The sequence below is a fragment of the Hibiscus syriacus genome, unplaced genomic scaffold (assembly GCF_006381635.1).
Source record: "Hibiscus syriacus cultivar Baekdansim isolate YM2019G1 unplaced genomic scaffold, ASM638163v2 tig00117005_pilon, whole genome shotgun sequence".
In the NCBI taxonomy this organism is placed as follows: domain Eukaryota; kingdom Viridiplantae; phylum Streptophyta; class Magnoliopsida; order Malvales; family Malvaceae; genus Hibiscus; species Hibiscus syriacus.
The window spans coordinates 2,527,006-2,538,722 of record NW_024063519.1 but is presented as its reverse complement, the minus strand read 5'-3'; the positions used below and the strand labels follow the sequence as shown (position 1 = coordinate 2,538,722).

Below are 11,717 nucleotides of genomic sequence, written 5' to 3'. Positions count from 1 at the left end.
ATCAACTCAAAGTGAAAGATTCGGATATTCCGAAGACTGCTTTCCGTACTCGGTATGGGTACTATGAGTTTTTAGTGATGTCATTCGAGTTAACGAATGCCCCTGCTGCTTTTATGGATTTGATGCATCGGGTGTTTCGACCTTATTTGGATCAGTTTGTAGTTGTGTTCATTGATGACATACTGGTGTATTCTAGAAGTGAAGCAGAACATGATAAGAATTTAAGGATTGTTCTACAGATTCTCAGGGAGAATAAGCTTTATGCTAAGTTGAGCAAGTGTGAGTTTTGGCTCAGCGAAGTGACTTTTCTTGGACATATCGTTTATGCTGATGGCATTCAGGTGGATCCGAGAAAAGTGGAGGCTATTCTGAACTGGAAGCAACCCAGGAACGTCTCGGAGATCCGTAGTTTCTTGGGCTTAGCTGGTTACTACCGTCGTTTCATTGAGGGGTTCTCCCTTATTGCAGCTCCTATGACGAAACTATTGAGGAAGGATGTTTCATTTGTCTGGTCTGAGGACCAACAAGCTAGCTTTGAGAAATTGAAGACTGTTTTAACTCAAGCTCCAGTGTTGATTCAGCCTGAATCTGGGAAAGATTTCTCTGTCTACAGTGATGCTTCTCATTCTGGATTAGGATGTGTTTTGATGCAAGATGGGAAGGTTGTCGCTTATGCGTCGCGTCAGTTAAAGTCGCATGAGCGTAACTATCCTATTCACGATCTGGAGTTAGCTGCTGTGGTCTTTGCTTTAAAGATCTGGAGACACTACCTCTACGGAGAAAAGTGTTATATTTATACTGATCATAAAAGTCTGAAGTATCTGCTTACTCAGAAAGAATTGAATTTGAGACAGCGTCGCTGGTTGGAGCTTCTAAAGGACTATGATTTAGAGATAGAATATCATCCAGGGAAGGTTAATGTAGTGGCAGACGCCTTGAGTCGTAAGGCAATATCAGATCTCAGAGCCTTATTCGCCAACTTGAGTTTATTTGATGATAATAGTATGTTAGCAGAGTTGCAGGTTAAGCCTACTTTGGCCGAGGAGATTAAGACCAAACAACTTCTGGATAGCTCATTGCTTTCCCTTATTGAGCAAGTTAAACAAGGATCGAGTTCAGAGTATACTGTGGATCATGATGGTATTTTGTGTTTTCACGGTCATTACTGCTTTCCTAAAGATGATGATTTGAGGCGAGTTATTCTTCAGGAGGCTCATAGTAGTCCTTATGCTATGCATCATGGCGGGGACAAAATGTACAATAATCTCAAAGAGCGCTACTTCTGGATTGGTATGAAAAAGAATATTTCAGATTTTGTGGCGAGGTGTTTGACTTGTCAGCATGTTAAGGAAGAACACCAACATCCATCTGGATTATTGCAGTCAATTAAGATTCCTAAGTAGAAATGAGAGCGCATTACAATAGACTTCGTTACTGGTCTTCCTCTGACTCCTTCTAAAAAAGATTCTATTTGGGTGATTGTTGATCGACTCACCAAGTCAGCGCACTTTATTCCTATCCGGATTAATTATTCTTTTGACAAACTGGCTAAGTTGTACATTTCTGAGATCGTTAGAATTCATGGTGTTTCGTTGTCTATCATATCTGATCGAGATCCGAGGTTCACTTCCAGGTTCTAGAAGGCTTTGCACGAGGCTTTGGGTACCCGTTTGAATTTCAGTACATCTTTTCATCCTCAGACTGATGGACAGTCTGAGTGAGTAATTAAGGTGTTGGAGGATATGTTACAAGGTTGTGTGATTGATTTTCATGGTAGTTGGGAAGATTTCTTGCCATTAGCTGAGTTTGCTTACAATAATAGTTACCAGGCAAGTATTCGCATAGCACCGTACGAGGCTCTGTATGGACATAGATGTCGTACTCCTATATGTTGGACAGACTTACATGATAGAAAAACTTTGGGTCCAGACTTGGTTAAGGAGACTGAAGATACTGTCAGATTGATCCGTGATCGCTTAAAAGAGGCATTCGATAGGCAGAAATCATACGCATATAAGCGACGTAAGGATATCGAGTTTGAGGTTAGAGATCAAGTTTTTCTCAAGGTATCTCCATGGAAGAAGGTATTAAGATTTGGACGTAAGGGTAAACTGAGTCCGCGATTTATTGGGTCGTATCGTATTTTGAAGAAAGTTAGACCTGCTGCTTATCAGCTCGAGTTGCCTCCACAGCTCAGTCATATTCATGATGTTTTTCATGTGTCTATGTTGAGGTGATACCGTCCAGATCCAGATCACATCATTCAAGTTGATGAGGTAGAGCTGAGGCCTGATTTTTCATATGAGGATGAGCATGTTCAGGTTTTAGAGAGAGATGAACGAGTTCTTCGGAAATAGGCGAATTCCAATGGTCAAAATTCAGTGGAGTAATCGTAGTCCCTCAGAAGCTACTTGTGAGACATTGGAGTCAATGGAGGCTCAATTTCCTCATCTATTTGCATAAGGTAAATTTCGAGGACGAAATTTCTTGTAAAGGGGGAGAATTGTAACAACCCGGAAATTTGAAAAAAAATATATATTTGTAATTTGAGGTTTTAATTAAGTAATTTGGTGAAATTTGGGGACTAAATTGAAAGATTTTAAAAATTTCGTAGCATGTTTTAGAGTTAAAGAAAATTCAGGGACCAAACCTTGAATTTACCATAAAATGTTAGGTATGTGGTATTATATGCGTGAATTGGTTTCTGAAAATCAGAAACCAATTCATCCCAAATTCCCTTCCCAGAGCCCATTTTCCAACCACGATCCCGACGCCGTCCGAATTCCGATCGTCGTTTTGAAACCACCATCATGTTCGTTATCGAGTGAGGAAATATTCCCTTAAATTAATTGAAGCGAAACGCTGCCAAACGCCGGAAATTTCCAGTCAAAGTCTCGACGTTTTTTTTAGCTTAATCGTCGAGAAAATCTTAAATTCATCGCCGATCGTTGCTCCGTTTACGACACCACCAGCACCATCGTGTTCCTTGTGCCGTTCTGAGTCCACATGTGTCCTCTTTTTTCTCCGGCGGCGGCGGCGCGTGTGGTGGTGAAACAGTCAAAGTTTCCGATTTGATGAAATCGAGCTCTCCGCCGTTCAAAAATTTGAACCGATCTTTGTAAGTATCTCGAAATCGCTCAAAATAATTTTTAGAAATTTTTCCGTGAATTTTACGTAGTCAGAAGAGTCCTCACGCGCCCCCACGCGTGACATTTTGGGAATTAATACGAAATGGGTGCTATTTTTGGAAATTTAATTCGAAAATGTGCTATTTTGGGAATTTAATTCGAGAAATGATATTTTGTGAATTAATTCGAAAATGGTGCTATTTTGGTAATTATTTAAAAAAAGGTGTTATTTCTGTAAAATTGTTGACAGTTTGTTGACCTCCTTTGACCAGAACTTTGGCCGGCTTTGACCGGCCATTAAACAACCGTTAATCTTTTCCAAGAATACCTATCATGATATTTTTTGACGTCCCGAATCTGCTTTTGGGGTCGGTTTCACAAAATTCAAACCCGAAAGTCTCCGAATCGTCAGTCAAACCCGTTAACTTTGATTTTGACCAAGAATTCAGAATTTCGGAAGGTCATACTTTATGTTTTTCGACGTCCTGAATCCGATTCCGAAGTCCATTTTGTCAAATTCTGACCCGAAATCCCCGAATCAAGCATGTGAACCCAAAAAGGCTTAGTATTTTAGTATTTTGATTATTTATTTGAGAATTGGTTAAGGAATTGATTCAGTAAAATATTTTTTGAAGGTACCCGTGTTTCACCTAAACGAGGATCAGTTAGGTCTGGAGTTGTTCGTTCGTCAAATCAGCTTGAATCGCGTACTACAAGAATTACCCGTAGGTTTCCGTATATTATTTAAATAAAGATTATTTATATTAGGATTCCAATATGGATTTTTCCAATTCGTAGGATCTAGCGCTGCAGCAGAGCGTGATCGACAAACCCAGTGATAGACTTCCCTATCTGATTTCTCAGACTATTACAGGTGTGTTTCCTGATAGTGTTATATTATTGTTTTAAAGTATATAAATATATGAATACTGTGTATCTGATTTCTGATTTACTGTATATTTCTGATATGATTTCTGGTTACGGTATTTTATACCGTTTTCTGAATACTGATTATCCAACATTTGAATTACCATACATTACTAATTTGATTTTTGATTTCTGTATTTCTGTTTATGGTTTTTAAGCTTGAAACATTCTTATGTTTTTAAAGAATTATTCATTGTTTTACGCGCATACATTCATGTTCATTATTATCATTGGGGGGAATATTATTGGAGGAAGATTATCTGCAGGCTCCTCGGCTGTGTGCTCAGAGCCTTACTGGTTGTGCGGGGTGTATGGTTCTGGGGAACCTACACAAACAGATTGTGAAAGGATGGGGGTAGTGTTCATGTTTTCAAAACATATTGTATAAACAAATTTTATTAAAATATTTTGTTAATATGTTTTTAAACACTGTATGGAGCACACTGAGCTTTTTAGCTCATTCTGTAGTTTTTACCTTTTTCATATAACAGCAGACCGTAAGCTAGCAGATTTGGTATCAGGAGAGATCAACTACTTATTTTGTACGAACATATATCTCTACATGTTTTCCGTTGTATCTGGTGACATGTATTTGCTATCGTTTTGGATATATATGTATTATTAATATTTTGGTTTGTATTAATATAATGTATTGTAATATAAAAAAAACCTCTGAATGAGATATGTGACCACTTAGTTTTGGGTCTAACTTACAGACCGGGTCTGGGGGGCTACAAACAAAGTTTTTTGTTTATATTTTTTAAGGAACGAGTTCATATATTCTAATCTAATAGCCCTCGGAAATTGATATTATTCAAATATTGTTCAACTATGAAACCAAATAATATCCTGCATTACAAGGTATGCAGATAAAGCTCTTAAAAAGCAACATATGAAGCAATGTATCACATGATTAGCAGTAACGCATATAAAATCTGGTTTAAATAACTATAGGACTGCTACAAGATCAATCTAAGGAGGCCTCCGTTGGTACCTCTCCTAGATAGTTGTCAACATTCACATCTAGAGACTGCATTCTTCTATTGCTAATATTTATTTAGGAAACATCAGTTTTGATTTCAGGTACGACGGTATTACTGCTCGAGATATGAACCACGTGATCTAGTTCATTCTATCTAGCAGAAAAGCTAACCCAACATTTAGAGCTATCACTCGTGTATTCAGATTATCAGGTCAGTCATTAAAGATTATCATTCCTGGACAAAGAAATATATGTAAAGCTATTGAAAGTACAACTTAGCTCCGTGTCACATGAAGTTTTTCTCCAAGATCTTTATCAACTCCTCCAGCTTTGGGATTATCTTTGGATTCATCAAATCTCTAGCTTCCATCAAGAGAGAGTCTTCTTGGCTGAAATTATAAGCATCCACCACGACTCTCATCATGGTATGGAGCTTCTCCGGGGTCCTGAAATTTCATTATGATGAGTTAAACAAAGGCACATAATTATCCAACAACGAGGATAATACAAAAATCAAGCGATATTATGTTTATGTAAATGGCAAGAAACCCGTTATTAATGCCATCCATTTCAGGGGTTAGTACCAACCCAACCTATGATTTGCACTTGAATATTTGTGTGTCATTCCACATATACTATTGGAAAAAAACAATTTAAAAACTCTTGCAAGGTGATTTTCTTTAAAAAAGAAAAGAAAAGAAAAAACAGGGCACTGAAGGTGGAAAACTGACTTGGAAGATTAAGCCTATGCATTGCAAAGCCCAATTCCTAGATGGTACTAAATTTTGACAAAAATTAAGTCAGAGCAACAGACATACGTGTGAAGGTTGTCCAAATCCACCCCTTCAAGTTCTTTTCCGTGTGTAAACGCATCATTTAAGGCACACAGTCGCTCCTCGGGATCCTCAATCGTAAGAAGATACTACACAATCCTAATCTCTTTTGGTGGGAGCCTCTGTAGATTACCTCTAGCAGTCATATACAAGTTTTGACAAAATTAAGTCAGAGCAACAGACATACGTGTGAAGGTTGTCCAAATCCACCCCTTCAAGTTCTTTTCCGTGTGTAAACGCATCATTTAAGGCACACAGTCGCTCTGGATCCTCAATCGTAAGAAGATACTTCACAATCCTAATCTCTTTGGTGGGAGCCTCTGTAGATTACCTCTAGCAGTCCTATACAAGTGGTACAATAGTCTTTTTACCTGGAATTGAGAAAATAGGGTCATAGATATTTTAAGCATTGATCTGAGACACTTGCAAATTTATCATAACATTCAATTTTTTTCAAAAACTATTGGCCCCAAGTGCTCAAATGAGCTATCCTATCGAATATTGAATGCACAACACAGAAAAACAAAAAGAATAAGAGGGAAAAGGTTCATAATTCAGGCAGCCAATATTGCTTTTCAAAAGTTATACATCAGTTGGCTTCCCACAAATGACTATGATTCCACCTCCTGAAACCAATTAAGCTTTTTTATCAATCTCCCATTTTCTTTAAATAGATTGAAGAAAAAACTCAAATTATTGGCCATTGGAGAATTTTCTTCCCTGAATCTGATTATCATTTCATTAATTTATAAGATCATCAAAGGGTTCATCTTTGAGCCGTCACGAAGTCATAAAAAAAAAACATATAGTTCACCCATCCTAAGATTATATAGAGAGGAGGGTTTTTCCTCCATGAAATCAGCAACAGTACCCTCATCTTTTGTCATGTTTAGATTCCTTGGCAGCTGACCAGTTTAGTGATCATTAGCAGCAATGCTGAATCAAGTTGATTTTTCTCAGCCAAACTACCAATTTTGTTAAGGATTTTGATCCAGGAGGAAGAGGGATCTGTGTGGCCTGAAAAAGCAGTGGCACTTAAGCATTTTGTTAAGGAAAAGGGTGCTGCAGTGACCAGTGTACTGCGTCGTCTTTCTTTCAAAAGGGATGGAGTTTGAACAAGCCGTTGTTGATATGTAGATAAGGAAAGTTCAGATCTGTTAAACTTGGAGAGCAACCGCATACCAAGGACTGCCGAATGATATGTTTGGAATCCCTTAAACTACATTAAGATTTCACGTGATACTGATTAGAAAGCAAAGCTGAGCAGGTAAGAATATCTTTGAAGAATCACTTCAACTATTGTCACAAAGGAAGAATTATATTGTATACAAGGTTAGGATGCCAGATTGCAGAGAAATTAGGTTATTTTGCAAAGGAAAGGCTTACGTATGTTGAGATCAACTTAGATGTATATCCCAGTAGAAAGTTGGAGCTAGAGAAGTTCTCCGGGTTTGTGCCGTTCCTAAGGTCTTCTTTAATGAAGTATTGACTGTGTAGGATGAGTGAACTAAAAGACTTAGATGAGTCTGGAAAGCTTGATGAGAAGATTGATTTTTTGGTTTCTGAAGCACCATCAACTGAAGCTCCTTTACCACCTCTTTCTGGTGAAGATGATGTGTCCAAGATGGGTTGTTGATGAACTAGCTCTAATTGTTCAAAAAATGAAAGCAACTATTGTTGTTAAGGATCGGTTATACAAGATGCGTAGATTTACTAATTGTTTCCTAGGTTCTGAAGCAGTAGATTTCAATCTGAAGATCAATACCTTGAAAGAGAAGAGGTTAGTTGGAGTTTATTATGATTTCTCAGACTGCTACTAGTTTCCCATTATAGTAGATGGCTTTCAATTTAATCCTAGCATATTAAAATGTACTCTAGACTCTAGAGTATAGCTTTTAAGGATGTATTCCAGTCTGGAAGATCCATATTTTGGATGTCAATTTTATCCTAGCATGAATTCTTATGGTATCACATCTAGGGACGGAGTTATGTTATAGGGATTTACTTATCTGGACGCCAATTTAATTTATTTAGACTTTGCCTCCCCTGAGCTTGATTTTTGCTCCGTCCCTGACCATATCATGACGTTTCAGAAAATAGTAATACGTATTGCTATTTCAAACTTCTCTTTCTGTGTTCTGTTTCACATATGTGGTATTGGGAGATTTTATCTCTTGCATATTTTTGGCTTTTCACTGGTCAAACCAGAGGACCACTGGTTTGAGTTTATAATTGTGTGCTTGCTTGTTTTGTAATGTTTAGATGTAGTTATAGACCGTTAACCTCCCATTTATTTTATTTTCTTCTGTAACCTTTATAATATGTAGTAGAATGTAGAAAATCTTCTCATTTTTTTTCCGAGATGCTTTATAATAGTGAGAATCTGTTTGAGGATGGGCGACCACTTGTATCGGTTCTTGGACCATGATCTTCTACTGTGTCATCTCAATGTCACGACATTCCGAGTGGTATAATTGAACTGAAGCCAAAGCCTATTGCTGAAATTGCGTCAAGGCAGAGAGTTTGTCCTATGCTATTTTGAATCCTATGCATCAAAAGATGGAAGACATGTTGATTATAAAAGTATTAATGGAGTGAGGAATTTGCAAGGTTCGATCCAATGATGTGCTCGCTCGCTTCTTTTAAATGATCAAGGACTCATTATTGATGGCAAAAAAATTTAGGTACTTAAGAATAGTTCAAGAGCTCCAACGAGAAAAATGCAGTACATGCCATGGGAGGAGAAACTTGCCTTCTTCTAAATTTGTACAATATGATGGCTATCCATGCAATATTAGTGTGGGGTCATCCTGCTGGTCTCTTGGAACGAAGGAAGCTGTTTGGAGACTTCAAGATGTTGTTGGTGGGTGTACATGCTCGCTTTCATCTATTCAGAATGCATTTTAAGGGGAAATCAAAGGGCACATACAATCTTCTGAAAACCATTTGTTGTAAAGATAAACGATCTCAGGTAAGACAGTAAAATTGATGCTTATTGGTTGCATAATAGTTCTATGCACTGTTTTGGATGCTTGCATTTCTGGGTTAGCTTATTATAGTTTTAAGTGTTAATTATGCAAACCGGTGAAATTACAAAGCTTTTATCTGTTGGCTTCAGAATCTGGAACTACTAGATTTCTTATCCTTAAAATTTGATGCTCTTCTAAATTCTTCCTTTGTTTCAGAAGGCTGAACCAAAGTTGTGCATAAAAGTGGCCTCACAATGCGCTGTGGGGTTATTGATTATTGATTTCACCTTGCAATTCCCCCCCCCCTTTTCAAGTGAATTAGGTTGACAACGGCTTGTAAGGGTAACCTGAATGAGTTTTGTTAAAACATCACATTATATGGTACCCAAAAAAGAATATATCCTCAAGAGTGAATGCTTCATGTGAAATTCAGAGTAGCTCATTCTTAGTTATATATTTTTCAGGTGGCTCTACCCTATCCTGAGCCTCTAGTTCACTTTGCCTAGTTTCTGGTGCCGATCAGGGCCTTCTCTTCGGTGCTATTCCGGAAACATTGATAAAGAGCTGATGGATGCTGCACGGGATTTCTTAAGAGCTGGTGGGCTTATTGCTGATTTGAACGGCAAGGTTGCATATGCTAGTAAGATCCTCAAATGGTAAGTTAATTCAAGTAACTTCTTAGTGCAAAAAGTTCATATTTCTTCCCTAGACTTTATTTACTGTTATGGAATTCAAAATCAGATCTAGAATTTTCTCCAAACACTTGCATCGCACACTAAAAGACATGCACAGCCACACTAACAGACGCATGCATGCACTCTAAAACTCATTGCATTTGGAAACGGAACTTCTAGAGACTGCTGCTTTCTTTTCAGCTTATTTAACCCTATAGAAATTCTTACCAATGTGGCCTTATCGATTAGTATTCGACAGAAGAAATCAATTATAGACACTAATAATTACACCGCTCTTTATAGACAGCTTGGGATTTGCCATCCCAGGTAAGATCGGTTTAAGATCATGGGATCCTTTTCTATCGGATATATAGGAAGGGTTGATGAATCATCCAAGTCTTGATTTCCAAAGTTGGATTCAGAAGCAACATAAATGCGGGACAATTAGTTTTGACGCTTCAAGCAATGATTAGTGCTAAAGTTACAGCACGCATAATGCTTAATTTTCCAGTTGCCTATTGCGCCCTTCTATGTACATGGAAATAGTAATAAGATGGATGCTTTGTTTAGTGACATGTTACTAAATGACACCAATGTTATTGTCTTAACATTTTGGTAAGGTTCAAATTTGTGTTGGCAATAGCAGGTACCAGTTATAACCTCTCGTTATATAAAAATATAGGTGAAGTTCACTTCAACAATACACAAAAGATACGCAAGATAGCCATGGACTTTGCACCAAACACCAAGCTGTAGTAAATTGATATTTCTTTGAATTAGAAGATAGATGATGCAGTAAGATTGGTTCATATACTTGTTCTGGGAAAATAACTTATGTTGCTTGTATTAATCAACGAACAGGTTTTATAGTTGATTTTGGCAAGACTGAGTTAGAAGTATTGAAACATGCCTCCAATTACTTGGAGCCAACCAAGTCTGAAGCTTTGCTGGGGATGATTGCTGATGGTGAGTTGAAGGTGATACACCAGCCATATGATTGGAACTTGAACTGCTAGGGTTTGACTCCTTTTTCCTACTCTCCTTGCAACTGATCGATGATCATACAGGTCTCCCTGATTTACATGATTTTAATGAGGCCAATATCGATTATTATATCGTACAACTTGAAGATTACATGCAACATTATATGTCAGTCAGGTTACAGTTTTGTCAAATGAAATACTAAAGTGGACTAAAGGTTATAGTGTTGTTGAATATTTAATTCCAATACGATTACTTTACATATGCTTTCTGGGTTTTTTTGGTTCGATCCTTATCATGTGTAATGGTTACGAAAGATCTGGTAGGCTGAAGTGAGTTATTGTTCAAAATTAGTTGGTATATGCAACTCACCACTCACCAGTAGGTATGCTTTCGATTTTCCTTGACTGATAGCAAATGACGAAACTGAATCTACGTATACCGTAATAAATACTATAAAAACTGTCTAAACTATGATTTCAATTATTACGAGGTTTAATATAAAAAATTGTCTGAACTCGTTTTTCTTAAAGTGATTCTATGGAACTTTTTTCAATTTATTCATTTAGGTGTTGGTCTATAACGATCATTTAAAAAATTATGTTATCTGACACATGTCAATTTATAAATTTCAAAAAATTTATTTTAAATATTTTTTTTGAAAAAACACCAAAATTATCTCAAATCTTAAAAAAGCCCAAAATATTAAAAATTTTAATTTCAATCCTTAAACTCACATCGATCGCTACTGTTGTCGTTGACTGAATCTCGACCTGATCGTACCTCCCTTGACGACTAGTCACCATAATAACTGTTGATGAACACTAAATTTTGACACCCTAAAATATGTATAGCTATCTCTGAACCCTAATCACGACACAACGATTTCGACGGCCATATCGAAGACAAAGTTGACGATGGCTATAGAGAGATGTCAAGGACGTGTCGGTGGTCGTGATCAGCAAGAGAGATAAGGGTAGGTTGAGAGAGAATTTTTAGGGATTTGGAGTTTTTTTTTATAATTTTAGAAAAAATTAGGGTTATATATATATATAATATATCTATATATATATATATATAATATATATATATATAATATATAATTTTTTTTAATTTGTTTAGAAAATAAAAATTTCAAAATTATTAGAACGTGAACATGTCACTTAAAGGGACCTTTTTAATGGTTGTTACGGACGAGACACCTAAAGTAGTAACGTTTATAA

At 36.9% G+C, this 11,717-nt stretch overlaps 2 pseudogenes; one reads left to right on the top strand and one right to left on the bottom strand.

Moving 5' to 3' along the window:
- Positions 1 to 5,222: 5,222 nt before the first annotated feature.
- LOC120195067 lies at positions 5,223 to 7,050 on the bottom strand (annotated as a pseudogene).
- Positions 7,051 to 7,065: 15 nt separating this feature from the next.
- On the top strand, positions 7,066 to 10,529 carry LOC120195066 (annotated as a pseudogene).
- The last annotated feature ends 1,188 nt before the right edge of the window (positions 10,530 to 11,717 follow it).